The following is a 15710-nucleotide window of genomic DNA, read 5'->3' on the forward strand; positions in this document are numbered from 1 at the left end:
AACAATAGGGAAAACTGGGATTAAGACTCAAAAATCTGGATTAAGAAGGGCACGCCCAGCGTGTGTCCTAGGCCCAGCAAAGGGGTAAGAACTGGGAGTACAGAAAGGCAAAAAGTTCAAACTGGGGCTGGCTCTACTTCTAGGCTAGAATACCAAACTCATTCCCAGGTATGAGAAGGCCTTTGATTTGTAACGAGTGAGCAGAGTAAACTTCTGATCTAGGGCAGAAGCTGTTGACCTCTGGGCCGGGCGCGGTGGCTCACATCTGTAATCCCAGCACTTTGGGAGGCCTTGGCTGGTGGATCACTAGAGGTCAGGAATTTGAGGCCAGCCTGGCCAAACATGGCGAAACCCCTTCTCTACTGAAAATGCAAAAATTAGCTGGGCGTGATTGTGGGCACCTGTATTCCCAGCTACTCGGGAGGCTGAGAATTATTTGAACCCAGGAGGCAGAGGTTGCAGTGAGCTGAGATTGCACCACTGCAGTCCAGCCTGGGTGACAGAGCGAGACTGTCTAAAAAAAAAAAAAAAAAAACAGAAAATTGTTGACCTCTGGCATATTTCATGCTGCCTACGGTGGGTGGGCAATGGGGTCAGAGGTGCCAAAACTGCCTCCTGAACCAGCCTGGTTATTCTTTCTGCTTCCCTCCAGCTTCAATTGGTTCTTCTTGATTACATCTCTCTCTCTCTCTCTCTCTCTCTCTCTTTTTCTTCTCTGAACCTCAGGTCTCATCAACTCGACCTCTTCTTGTTCTGCCAGCTCTGACTTGTGAGCATATTTTGGTTTTTGAAGTCACAACCCTTGATTCTTGTGCACTTGTCCAGAGAGTTAGCACACAAGGCTTTTCCTGACTTTTCAACTAGTAGGAAAGTTACAACCGACCATTTAGGGAGTTTGCTCTTCCCATCAAGCCTGTTCCTGCCTGCAGGGTGTGTTTGCATGTGGAGGTCACTCTAGCTGTCCCAGGTATTCTTCCTTTACTTTGCAGACTATGGTTCTCAGCATTTTATTTTATTTTTTTCGTTTTCATTTCTTACTGCTTGGTCTTGGTGACTGGGTTTCTTAATCAGGCCTGTCATCCTATCCTGAGATTTTTATATTTTGTTTGGGCCTATATTTCCTCTATATAAAGGCCTAGAGAGGAGAGAGAAAGACGCAATGGAAAGAGAATGAGATTTAGATTCAGACGGGTAAATTTGAATCCTGCCTTCCATTTACTTCATGTGAAATCTTGGGCATATTTACCTTCCTGTGCTTTCTCTGAATCTTCCTACACTTCATTTCCCTAATGTCTTAAATGGGGATAATAATATGTAATAATACCTACATCACTGGATTATTGTGGTGATTCAATAATGTCCTATATAAAAATCACTTTAGTATAAGTACCAGATGTGTAAAGGTGGTCAACCTGGGTTCGTTTCCTTTCCTAGCAGTGCCTGTCAGTGAGGCATGTTGAATGAATACATTTATAAGAACAAAGTGATAGGGGCTAGGAACAGTAAATAGATGCAAAATAAAGCTATTTTAAAATGAAAGCTGTATTAGTTGGGGCTGAATAAAAATAGCTTCTGGAACTTGAGACTACTGTAATTGACAATAATGCCTTTAAGATCAAGTTATAGGGCTTGGGGAGAGGCAGGGAACGATCCTGTGTAGTCTAGGTATCAGGACTAAAGGAATGACAATGACCTTTTTTGAAGCAGGAACTCATCAGCGTTATCCCTGGGGCTGTCATTGTCCTGACTAGATAATGTCATGGTGCCACCATCCCACATTACTGGCTGCATTGTTCCCACGGTGAACTCTCTCTGACTCTCAGCTGGTCCAGTGCTAGTTCTTGGAACACTCCTAAGGCCTTTCTGCCTCTGCTTTTTGTCTGATCCTGTAACCGAACACTGAACCTTTCAAACTGATTTTTGACTCAGTTCTTGTCTTTTTTTTTTTTTTTTTTTGAGTCTCGCTCTGTTGCCAGGCTGGAGTGCAATGGTGCTATTTCAGCTCATGGTGACCTCTGTCTCCCAGGCTCAAGCGATTCTCCTGCCTGAGTCTCCTGAGTAGCTGGGATTACAGGCGCACGCCACCACACCAGCTAATTTTTGTATTTTTAGTAGAGATGAGGTTTCACCATGTTGGTCAGGCTGGTTTCGAACTCCTGACCTTGTGATCTACCTGCCTCAGCCTCCCAAAGTGCTGGGATTATAGGCGTGAGCCACTGTGCCTGGCCTCAGTTCTTCTGTTAATGGGGCTGACCGTGGTCTCTCCATTAGTCTCTGTTGAAGCCAGGCTGGCTTGGCCGTTGTGGTTCTTAGCTATCCTCTTCTATTCTAATTTTTATTTTATTTTATTTTATTTTATCTTATTTTATCTTATTTTATTTTATTTTATTTTATTTTATTTTGTTATTTTTCAGAGATGGAGTCTTGCTCTGTCCAGCCCAGGCTAGAATGCAGTGGCACGATTTAGGCTCACTGCAGCCTCCACCTTCTGTGTTCAAGTGATTTTCCTGCCTCAGCCTCCCCAGGAGCTGGGATTACAGGTGCGTGCCACCACACCCGGCTAATTTTGTGTTTTTAGTAGAGATGGAGTTTCACTATGTTGGCCAGGCTCGTCTTGAACTCTTGACCCCATGTGATTGGGATTACAGGCGCGAGCTGCCGCGCCCAGCCCATCCTCTTCTATTCTGATGAGCATAGTTTTATTTTCTATCCTTGGCTTCCCCTTACTTATTTTCTCAGTCTTTGCACATTGATTGGCATGAGCCTAAATTTAGTGCCATTCAAGGCATACATACTAATTGCCTCATTCATTTTTTCTTCTATTCATTTACTCTATGCATTCTTAGAAACCAGATATACGAAGACAAGATCTCCGCTTTCAAGAAGCTCTCAATCTGATTGAGGAAAGAAACAGGTAGCAAATAATGACAGCAGAGCACGGTAAATGTTATGTTGAGATGGACCCAAAGTACAATGGAAGCATAAAGGAGAGAATAGGTGGCACTGCTTGGGGAATCAGAGAAGCCTGACTGGATAAGGTGGATTATATATAGTTTTTTCTTTTTGAGATAGGGTCTCACTCTGTCACCTAGGCTGGAGTGCAGTGGGGTGATCATGGCTCACTGCAGCTTCAAACTCCTGGGCTCGGGTGATCCTCCCACCTCAGCCTCCTGGGGCTGGGAGTACACACGTGCACCACCATGCACACCTGGCTAATTTTTGGTATATTTTTGTAAAGACAGAGTTTTGTCATGTTACCCAGGCTAGTCTCAAACTCCTTGACTCAAGAAATTCACTCACCTCCGCCTCCCAAAGTGCTAGGATTACAGGTGTGAGCCAACGCGCCCAGCTAAGGTGAGATTTGAGTTGACTTGTCTTTTAAAAATATTCTGTTACTTGCTGGGCGCGGTGGCTCACGCCTTTAATCCCAGCACTTTGGGAGGCCAAGGCGGGCGGATCACGAGGCCAGGAGATTGAGACCATTCTGGCTAGCACAGTGAAACCCCATCTCTACTGAAAATACAAAAATAATTAGCCAGGCTTGGGAGGCTGAGGCAGGAGAATGGCATGAACCCAGGAGACAGAGCTTGCAGTGAGCCAAAATCGCACTACTGCACTCCAGCCTGGGCAACAGAGCGAGACTCCGTCTCAAAAAAAAAAAAAAAAAAAATTCTGTTACCTAGTAGAGAGGAGGATATATGAGAAGCATACCAACAGCTGAAGTGAAATATGCAAAAATACAAGCCTGAGCACCCTCTGTTCAGGGATGTGCAAATAGTGTGGGTTTAACATGAGATGTGGTGAAGAAATGGCAGAGAATGAAGTTGGAAGGGTAGTTGGGCAGCCAAATCATGAAAGGCCTTGTAGGCCATTCCTGCTACTGAGTTTGGACTTTATTCTTCTGGGGATGGGCCTCCTTGGAAGGGTTTCAAGCAAGGTCATGATGAGATCAGATTATAAGGTTAGATTAAAAAGAAAAGCTCTGGAGGCAGCGTAGAGAATGGGCTGGCGTGGGTAGTGAAGTGGAGAGGCAAGGAAGGCAATCAGACAGCTATTGTAGCAATTAGATGGATATTGTAGGCATGTAGGTAAGAAAAGAAGATGAACGAATGCAGGGGTGATGGGAAAATAAGCAGGGAATGGACTTTAGTATTGTGCTGACTGTTTTTTTGAAGATAAAATGATTGAGTCCGATTTTAAGAATTGGCTGTTGCAGGTGAATGAAATTATATGTTCTCTGAGTACTTTCTCTGTGAGAGGACTCCTCGAGGAGTTCTGCTCTTGCTTTTGCAGGGGCTGCCTCTAGAGCTCTGTGTTTTATTCGCAGAAAGAAGCTTAACTATTCATACTTTACTACTTGCTTTGAATTTGCATTTCACAGCCTGGCACCCTTTTTTTCTCAAGGTAGCTACTTTGCTTTCAAGATTTGGAGGCCTACTGGCTAGATAAACACCTGAAAGAGCCTTGCCTGGGAGTTTAGTCACAGCTGTCATCGTTTGTGTCCAGGAGCCATGGGCTTCAGCTTGCCTGGTTTAGTCGGGACTACCTATTTTTCTTTTTTTTAATCAGTAGTGGTAAGATGGGTGGTTCTGGGAAGGGTTACCGAGGAAATAATCTGTTTTGCTTGTAAAAGGAATATTTCTGTTAATTCAGACGTTTAGAAATTCACTCATTCTCAGAGATATTAAGTCATGAGTGTAGGAAAAGGATGGGAGTTTAAGAAGCGAAAGAGACCACCTCGACCTGAATGAATGAATGGTGTATTTTTAATAATTCACAATTGTGTTCACTTGTGAATTATTAATAACATATATAACAACTAAGTGTGCAGAGGGTCTCAAAGTGTAGTTTGTGGATGCGTGGGTGATCTGGCTGTGACATCTCATCTGCCACACCATAGATCAAAGTGTAGTTTGTGGTACACCTGCACTGGAGTCTCTAATTCACTTTGTGAATCTTTTTTTTTTTTTTTTTTAGATGGAGTCTCACTCTGTTGCCCAGGCTGGAGTGCAGTGGCATGATCTTGGCTCACTGCAACCTCCGCCTCCTGGGTTCAGGCAATTCTCTGCCTCAGCCTCCTAAGTAGCTGGGATTTGCAGGCGCCCGCCACCATGCCTGGCTATTTTTTTTGTATTTTTGATAGAGGTGGGGTTTCACCATACTGGCCAGGCTGGTCTTGAACTCCTGACCTCATGATCCACCTGCCTTGGCCTCCCACGGGTCATTCTTAAGCACAGTAAAGCTTAGGACTCAGGATGTTCCAGCTTGTATAGAAGGAAGAAGTACAGAGGACTGCAATGCCTGCTTTAAGGATATTAGGGAAACAAGAAAAGAAAGTTTTGTGCCAGGCCACTGGGTGTAAAGTTTTATGACCCGAGGATGGAAGGAAATTAGAAACAAGGATTGTAAGGCCAACAGGGAGAAAAGCAGAGCGAGTATTCAACAATTTCTTTAGACAGTACGTGTAATCGGTTATAGTTTAACACTGGACATGCATGTGTGATGTAATTTTTGAAGTTATGAAAGTGTAAGCTATCTTTTGTTCCGAGTTTACCCCTGGATGCTGTGGGCAATGAGGGATGGGCCTGGTGCAATGAAGAAGTAAATTGCTGCACAGCACGGTGCCTCAGGCCTGGAGCTCTTCACATCCTTTAGAGCTGGATTAAGAGATGCTGTGTTAGCTTGAGCAAAAGTCACTAGGATTCTTTGGGTTAAATTTTTTTTTTTAATCCACATATTCTTGTAGTTCATTGAACTTCTTTAAGAGGAGGAAAGCCCAACTTGGGGTCAGTCAATGGTATAGTAAATATTTGTTCGAGTTCTGAAATGGACTATCATTTTAAAGAGTTGATTAGCAAAGTTTAAATGCTTGATATTCTCCATGGTTTGTGTCTGTGGGAGATGTTTGGTGGAATGGTCAGGAGGGAGAGAGGGAAAGAGTGCCACTGCCTTCAAAAACAAAAAAAAAAAGAACAGCCCCGGCTGGGTGTGGTGGCTCATGCCTGTAATCCCAGCACTTTGGCAGGCCAAGGTGGGCGGATCACCTGAGGTCTGGAGCTCAAGACCAGCCTGGCCAACGTGGTGAAACCCTGTCTCTACTAAGAAAAATACAAAAATTAGCCAGGCGCAGTGGCTTGCATCTGTAATTGCAGCTACTCGGGAGGCTGAGACAGGAGAATTGCTTGAACCTGGGAGGTGGAGACTGCAGTGAGCTGAGATTGCACCACTGCACTCCAGCCTGGGCAACAAAACAAGACTCCATTTCAAAAAAAACAGCCTCTTACCAGCTCTGCTGGGTTCTAAGACATGAATAGTTTGCCTACCCTGATGTCAAGGAGCTCACAGTGTAATGGACGTGACAGATGAACAACAATATTGAAGTGCAGTGCACTGTATGCTAGAGGTGCCATGGGAGTTTGGAGGAGGAAAAGATGATCTTGTCGGTGAGTTTATAAACCAGTGCCAAAGTGTTGATGCCTCTCTGTGATGCTAATAGGTCAGCAGTTACACCAGCGCTCTTCCTAGGTCTCTAGACTAGAGGCTCATGTTTCTCGAATCTCCTATACAAAGACATTTTTAACTTGAGTGCATATATCATAGAAAAATATGTATGCTTCCAAATCTCATTCAATTGAACATCTCCAAAATGTCTGGTAAATGATGTCTGAAAATGCCTGGGTCCTCCCGGAGGCTGGTTATAGCTATGGTGAGGTGCTGCAGTCTTAAGAGAGAGTGGGTCCTTGCCTGCCTGTCCTATGGCAAGCAATCCCTGGAAGCACCGTTATTCAGGTTGTCTTGCTTTTTGTCTTTTGAAATGTTTGGATTTGGGATGTTTTGGAAATTTCCCCATCCAAAATTTTTGGAAGATAGGGATGGAGATGGGAACGATCCCTGTCCCTTAGTTTTTTTTTTTTGAGACAGGGTCTCGTGTTGTTGCCTAGACTGGAGTGCAGTGGTGCTATCACACCTTACTGCAGTCTTCACCTCCCAGGCTCAAGCGATCCTCCCACCTCAGCCTTGCGAGTAGCTGGGACTACAGGTGCACACCACCATGCCTGGCTAATTTTTGTATTGTTTTATAGAAACGAGGGTCCCACTTTGTTTCCCAGGCTGGTCTCAAACTCCTGGGGTCAAGTGATCCACCTGCCTCAGCCTCCCAAAGTGCTGGCAGGATTACAGGCGTGGGCCACTGTGCTCAGCCAATTCATGTTGTTTTGAGATGGAGTCTCGCTCTGTCACCCAGGCTAGAGTGCAGTGGCGTGATCTCGGCTCACTGCGAGCTCCACCTCCCTGGTTCATGCCATTCTCCTGCCTCAGCCTCCTGAGTAGCTGGGACTACAGGCGCCTGCTACCACGCCCGGCTAATTTTTTGTATTTTTAGTAGAGACGGGGTTTCACCATGTTAACCATGATGGTCTCGATCTCCTGACCTCGTGATCTGCCCGCCTCAGCCTCCCAAAGTGCTGGGATTACAGGCGTGAGCCACCATGCCCGGCCCAATTCCTGTTCTTAAGGAGACTATAACCAGTACGTTTCATTTAATGGAGTTCTGGCTCTACTGTAATTGTTACCAGAAAGAGGTTCTGAACCCAACCCCAAGGGAGTGTTCATGGGCCTCGCACAAGAACGAATTGGGGCAAGCCCGGAAAGTGGAAGCAAATTTATTAAGAAAACAAAGGAATAAAAGAATGGGCTGTTCGACTGAGTATACTTACAGTTATTTCTTCATTATATGTTAAAAAAGGGGTGGATTACTCATGAGTGTTCCAAGAAAGGGCCAGGCAGTTCCCAGAACTGAGGGTTCCTCTCCCCTTTAGACCCTCCTGGGTCTAAAGTCCAGACACTGCCTGGCATTTTTAAGCTGTCATGGCACTGGTGGGAGTGTCTTTTAGCATGCTAATGAATTATAAGTAGCATATAATGAGCAGTAAGGATGACCAGTCACTTTCATCACTATTTTGGATTTGGTGGGTTTTGGCTGGTGTCTTTACTGTATCCTGTTTTATCAGCAAGGTCCTTGTGACTTGTATCTTGTGCCAACCCCCTATCTCATCCTGTGACTAAGAATGCCTAACCTCCTGGAAATGTAGCCCTGTAGGTCTCGGCTTTATTTTACCAAGTCGCTATTTATGATGGAGTCCCTCTGGTTTGAACACTTCTGACACAGTGGCTCCCAAACCTGGCAAATCAGCAAAATTTCCTTAAGAAAAAACTATCTGTTTATCTGTCTATCTATCTATCTATCTATGAGACAGGGTCTTGCTACGTCACTTAGGCTGGAGTGCAGTGGCATGATCATAGCTCACTGCATCCTTGAACTCCTGGACTCAAGCCATCCTCTCGCCTCAGCCTCCCTAGTAGCTGGGACTACAGGTATACACCACCATGCACAGCTAATTTTTAAATTTTTTGTAGAGATGGGGTCTCACTACCCTCTATTTTCCCAGACTGATTTTGAACTCCTGGCCTCAAGGGATCCTCCTCCCTCGGCTTCCCTAGGTGCTGGGATTACAGGCATGAGTCACTGGGTCTGACTGTTGTTTGTTTTTAAGATGATTATGATTAGGGTGAGAAGCCAGGTTTAGGAATCCTGATAGAAAAGCAGTGGTTCTTTAGCAGAGGCTTCCATCATAATAATCTAATCATCATTTTGAATTTGCCATTGCCCTAAACCCATGGAGTTTTAATTCTGTAGGTTTGGGGTCAAGCAGAAGTATTTCAAAATAGCTCCTTGCTGATTTGGATGCATAATAATAGTGGAAACCCTCTGATGCACAGCAGTGATTTTTAAACACCTTTTATCCTACCTCCTGTCAATAAAAAATTTTTGAGCAGGCACTCCTCAGTATATGCATGTTTTATTTATTTATGAATTATATATGTGTAATTCTGTATGATATGCAAACACACATGTTTTGAAATAATGAGGTAAGAATAAATGTCATTGAAAGTTTTAATATTTTTATCTCGTTCCGCCAGTGGATACACTGAGGACCCCATTGTGTAGAACACTGAGAGAAAGAACAGGGCCAGTGGTTCCATAATTGACCCCAACTCTTATTTAGATGCTACTGTCACAGGTAGCTGTCTGAAACAGAATCACCTGTTCCCACCCCAACCAAAGCACTCCTACTCCATTCTTTACGCAATCATTCAACTCATGTGTAGGTTTAGCAGACCGAATTCCCAAATCCCAAATCCAAAATGCTCCAAATTGTGAAATATGATACTCAAAGGAAGTGTTCATTGGAACATTTGACATTTGGGATTTTTGGATTTGGGATGCTCAACTGATTAAGTACCTGCAAATATTCCCAAATCCAAAAAAAATCCAAAATCCACAACACTTCTGGTCCCAGGCATTTCATATAAGGGATACTAAACCCACATTGTGCAAAGCGTTGAATGAGGAGCTAGGGATATAGTTGTGCACGTGGTCCTTGATCTCAAGGACCTAGATTATGCCTGCATAAACATTAAACAAATGATTACTTAATATTCCATTACTATAATTTTGATGGATGCTAAAAAGTGTGAACTCAAAAGTACCTGAGACAAGTCTCAAAGAAAGTTTAGAAAGTTTATTTTGCCAAAGTTAAGGATGCGCCCATGACACGGTCTCAGGCGGTTCCGATGACATGTGCCCAAGGTGGTCAGGGTACAGCTTGCTTTTATACACTTTGGGGAGACATAATACATCAACCAATACATGTAAGGTTTACATTGGTTCAATCTGGAAGGATGGGTACAATTTGAGGGTGGGCGTAGGAGGGCTTGCAGGTCATAGGTAGATTTATAAATTTTCTGATTAGTAACTGGACAAAATAATTATCATCAATAGAAAGGAATGTCTGGGATATGTTAAGGGGTTGTGGAGACCAAGGTATTATCATGTAGACGAAGCTTCTGAGTAGCAGGTTTCAGAGAGAATAGATGGTAAATGTTTCTTATCAGACCTTAGGTCTGTGTTGGTGTTAATGCCGGTCAGCTTTTCCTTGAATTCCAAAAGAGAGGAGGGCATAATGAGGCATGTCTGACTCCCACTTCCATCATGGCCTGAAACAGTTTTGCAGCTTAACTTTGGAATGCCCTTGGCCTAGAGGAGGGGTCCTTTCAGATGGTTAGGAGGCCTTAGATTTTTATTTTTGATTTCTGAATATATATATTATATAGTATATATTATAGCATATATTATATATAGTATGTATTATATACTATATATTATATTACTATATATTAGTGCTTTCTAAACTTTCTTTGAGACTTGTCTCAGGTGCTTTTGAGTTCACACTTTTTAGCATCCATCAAAATTGTAGTTTTATATATATATATAACCTGAGACCTGAAATGACCTCTTCTGGAGGGTTGAGAAATCTGTAATTTGGAGGTAGGAGTGTCATTGAAGGAAAGCTAGAGAATTTCAGATCTGGAGGACAGAGGTGGAAATACCATAGCACAAGATGAAACTGAAGATGTGAGCAGAGACCAGGGATCACTTGGGCCTGGTAGACCATATTAAGGAATTTGATCTTTATTTTGAGGGCAAGGTAATCCATTGAAGGATCTAAGGGAGAGTGACAGGGCCAGATTTGCATCTCAAAAAGATCACTTAAAGGTGCAGCAAGTTGTATCAATTCTTTCCCTTCTTTCTCTTTTTGAGATAGGGTCTCATTCTGTCACCCAGGCTGGAGTGCAGTGACCTGATCATGGCCTACTGCTGCCTCAACCTCCTGGGCTAAAGCTATCCTTCCACCTTGGCCTCCCAAATAGCTGGGACTACGGGCATGCACCACCACACCTGGCTCATTTTAAAATTTTTTGTAGACCTGGAGTCTCACTGTGTTGCACAGACTGCTCTCAAACTCCAGGGCTCAAGTGATCCTCCCACCTCAGCCTCCCAAGGTGCTGGGATGTAGGTATGAGCCACTACACCCAGCCTATTCTCTCCTTTCTTATCTTTTGCTTGTATTTAGAAACCTTTGCTTTTACAGTTGCCCTCAGATTACACTCCCCTTTTCCCTACTTTCTATAAACTCTTAACAAGTCCTCCAAGATCCATCTCTGTTGTCACCTTCTTGGTGAAGCCTTTTCTTATTCTCTTCTCCAAACATCCACACCCTTTAGAGCTAAACTAATCTATATGTGTGTGTGTGTGTGTGTGTGTGTGTGTGTGTGTGTATAAATTTATGTGGTATATGTGCTGCTGAAGCGAGCACTAGAGCTAATCTCTATAAAGGCACTTTGTAGGTTTTATTACAATTTACCTATTTTGGTAAATTGGGGGAGGGCAGATGCAGAAAATAGAATTACTTGAAGTCTTCATGCACACTATCGTTTGGTTTCTTTGGTTTGTTCAAGGCTTCTGCCTTATTTTACTTATTCCTTTCTTCTTGTAACAAATTCTGTACTGTTTGTATGTGTTTTTAATTTACATAAATACTGTCTTCTATCGACTTTGCATTTTTTACTTTTTAAAATTAGGATGAGTTTTAAACATCTACTCATTTTCCTTTGTGTATCTATAGTCTTTTGCTTCTAACCAGTGCTTGGTGTTCCACAGTCTGAATTCATCATATTTTACCTATCCTCACTTTCAGTGGTGGCCACCGAAATCCTTTCACCTTCCCTGTATCACAAGCAATGCTGTGATGAGCAGCCTTGTATACATCCTTTACGGACCTGTGTGAGAATTTCTTTGGGATATGAACATCCAGGATTGGAATTCTGGGGTTGGAAAGCGATGGTGTGCTTATTTAGCCAAATCCTGGCTATTGCTCACTAGACTGGCTGCACGGACTGTGTGTTCATTATGGTGCAAGAGTCTCTGTAGCCCCATGTCCCCACCAACACTGGGCATATTTTGATCAGTTGAGTAGCTTCAAAGCAGTATTTCACTGCTGTTTAATTTTCATTTCTCTAGTTACTAGTGGGTTGAGGATCTCAGTAAATTTGTTGTCATGTTATTATTCACATTGCCTATCATGCCTTTGTCTACTTTTGTGTTGAGTTACTCTCATTTTCTTGTTACCTTGCAAAACTTTCTTGTATCCTTGCAAAACTTTCTTTTGCCTTGCAGAAGCTGAGGTGGAAGGATGGCTTGAGCTGAGGAGGTTGAGGCTGCCGTGAGCCATGATCATGTCATGATCAATGTACTCATGTCATGGTGAATTCATGTACTCCAGCCTGGGTGACAGAATGAGACCCTATCTCAAAAAGAAAAAGAAAAAGAAGAGAAAGAGTAGACGCAATTTGCTGCACCCTTAGGTGATCTTTTTGAGATGCAGATCTGGCCCTGTCGCTTGTATAATCTCAATCTTGGTTGTCTGGGAGTTTTAGATATTGAAAACACTGTCTCCTAGTAAGCTGAACAGAAACGTGTAACAATTTTGCCACACACTAATTCTTCTATATTATCTTAACGGCTTTATTTTCCATCCTGAGTCTATTTAGTCTAATGATATTGAGTAGATACTTAATTATGTCAGTTTATTATTATGTCAGTTTTTAAACTCCAATTTTCATCTTTTCTTGATTTATGCTACCAACTTTATTATGTATTACATTCTTAGAAGTAGATCGGTCTGTTTCTGTCGCTTGCTCTCTGTTCTGTTCTACTTGTCCATTTAAATGTTCTTGCTCGAAATTGTTTCTAGGACAGTGGCTTTGTAGTACATCTATGGATTTGGTTGGGACATTCCCTCCCCTACCTCTACTCTACTCCTCTTTCTCGACATTTATTTAGTTATTTGTGGACCTTTATTGTTCCATGTAGATTATAGAGGTTTTCAGAGATCCTCAGAAAACCCAGCTGAAATCTTACTTGAGGTTAATTTGGGGGAGAATTGAGATTTTATGATAATAAACCATCCTTCCCAAAAGTATAGAGTGTTTCCCCAATTATTCTTCTAATCTTATATGTTCTTTAGACTAATTTAAAACTTTTTCTTTATGTTTTTTATTAAATAAGGTTATCAGTACTTTATATTATGCTATTGTGAATTAAATCTTATTTTTCAATTCTGTTTTTCTAGTGAGTTTTCCTTGTCTAGAGAAATGTTCTTGATTTTAATTTATTCACTATGCTGTGTTTCTCAAGAGCAGAGGCTGTATCTTTTGTCTCTGTATTCCCAGTGTTTAAAACATCACATGGTAACTGATCAATGAATGCTTGTTGAATGAATGAATGAATGAGCAGGATACATAAAGCAGAATGGGCTGCTCTGATATTTGGGTCCATACAGACTTCATGGCAACATCCACGACGGTTCCAGTAGACACCCCACCACAAGGACCAAGGGAAGGGGCAGCCTGTTCCTTTACATGACTATCTTCCTGGGTGTGATCCATTAATTCCCCCAAGTGGTTCAATTAGCCTTAGTTGGTACCCTCCCCAGTTTTCCTCATACCACATAGATGTTTTTGAACATAGCTTGCTATTTACTATGGCTTCTTCTGGACACCCACTCTTAGCTCAAATTTACACATCCATTTTGGAAGCCTTCATTGCCAGACTGGTGGTCAGACTAAAAAGCTTGACTTGGCTCTCCTAGCCATAGTTACGAAGTACCATAGGATTGGTTGTCTTCCTGGTACTTTCTTCTCCTCAGAAATGAAGCAAGCACTTAGACCTGTTAACTGCTGATGAGCCCAGCTTGGATCCCTAAAAGCGGAAAAGAGAATTTGAATACCAAGACCCAGCTACCCTTAGGACTGGAGCAAGATGGGACACATAGGTATAGGTGCTCTTGGTAATGTTAGACAAAGGCAAAGGCAACACACAAAGGAAAGTTAGGCTTTTAAAATGAGAGTTCATTTATTTTACAAAAATTGTACTGAGTGCAATATAAAGGCCTTTCACAGTCTAACTCCTGCCTTCATTCCCAGGCTCCCCTTTGGTCACTATCTTTTTCTGTCTCTACCATACATGCTTTGTGCTCAAGCCATACCTGATTGTTTGTCACACCATTATATGCCAATTCTTTTTTTATTCCTGGATCTTGCTAGACAGTATTCTCTGTGTCTAAAATGCTCTTCCTACCTTTCTCTGTCTATTTATCAAACCTCTTAATTCTTTTCAATGATGAATTCATGTTACCTTGTCTCTGAAACCTTTCCTGACTTCTCCAAATAGAATGGTTATCTTTCATTCTGTGGCACCTTAACATATTCAATATAGCCTTCTGTTAGTACATTTTTAATGCTGTGATATTGTAACATTTATTTTTATTTTCTTATCTGCTTATTTTCCATTGCAAGCTTCTTAGGATTTGGTACCGTATATTCTCTATCTTTGTGACTCAAAGCTGAGCATAGCTTCTAGCATGGAGTAGGCGATCAGTTAGCAAATAATTGACTAAGTTGAACAAATAATTGAGTAAGTTCACCATGAAGAGAATGAGATTTTGATCCTATACTGGTCATGTGGTTCTAGAAAAAGAAATAATATTTCTATTCATCTGTAAATTTATATATGTATTTGCTCAGTTGTAAAGTTGTTATATTAGTCATCTTGGGTTGCTGTAACCAAATCCCATAGGCTGGTTGGCTCAAACAACAGACACTTATTTCTCACGGTTCTGGAGGCTAGTAAGTCCAAGATCAAGATACCAATAGATTTGACTCATGATGGGAGCTCTCTTCCTGGCTTGCAGATGGCTGCCTTCTCATATTCTGCAGAGAAGAAGGTCTAGTGTCTCTTCCTCTAGTTATAAGGGCACTAATCTATCAAGGGAGATCTACCCTTCTGACCTCATCTAAGCACAGTTATTTTCCAAAGGCCCCACCTCCCAATACCATTGCATTGAGGTTAGAGCTTCCTATATGAATGGGAGGGTGGAGGAAAGGACACAAACATTCAGTTTATAACATGTCTTATAAAATATTATGAATCTGGTTAAAGTATTTTCAAAGAAGTGTTCTAACTATGGAGACCAGATGAGTGAACAATGAATCTTGCCATAAATATGAGAGCAGAGAAACAATGACTGTCCCTGATATGATTTGGCTGTGTCCTCACCCAAATCTCAACTTGAATTGTATCTCCCAGAATTCCCATGTGTCATGGGAGGGACCCACAGGGAGGTAATTGAATCTGATATGCTCTTCCTATCTTTCTCTGCTTATTTACCAAACCTCTACCAAATCATTCTTTTCAATGATTGATTCAATGATGAATTCCCATGCTATTCTCATGATAGTGAATTAAGCTCACAAGATCTGATGGGTTTATCAGCAGTTTCTGCTTTTGCTTCTCTTTCATTTTCTCTTGCCGTCACCATGTAAGAAGTGCCTTTTGCCTCCCACCATGATTCTGAGGCCTCCCCAGCCATGTGCAACTGTAAGTCCAATTAAACCTCTTTTTCTTCCCAGTGTCGGATATGTCATTATCAGCAGTATGAAAACGGACTAATACGGTAAATTGGTACACGTAGAGTGGGACACTGCTAAAAAGATACCTGAAAATGTGGAAGCAACTTTGGAACTGGCTAACAAGCAGAGGCTGAAACAGTTTGGAGGGCTCAGAAGAAGACAAGAAAGTGTGGAAAAGTTTGGAACTTCCTAAAGACTTGTTGAATGGCTTTGACAAAAATGCTGATAATGATAAGGACAGTAAGGTCCAGGCTGATGTAGTCTCAGATGGAGATGAGGAACTTGTAGGGAACTGGAGCAAAGATGACTGTTGTTATGTTTTAGCAAAGAGACTGGTGGCA

Source organism: Macaca thibetana, chromosome 3, assembly GCF_024542745.1.
Source record: "Macaca thibetana thibetana isolate TM-01 chromosome 3, ASM2454274v1, whole genome shotgun sequence".
Taxonomy (NCBI): Eukaryota; Metazoa; Chordata; class Mammalia; order Primates; family Cercopithecidae; genus Macaca; species Macaca thibetana.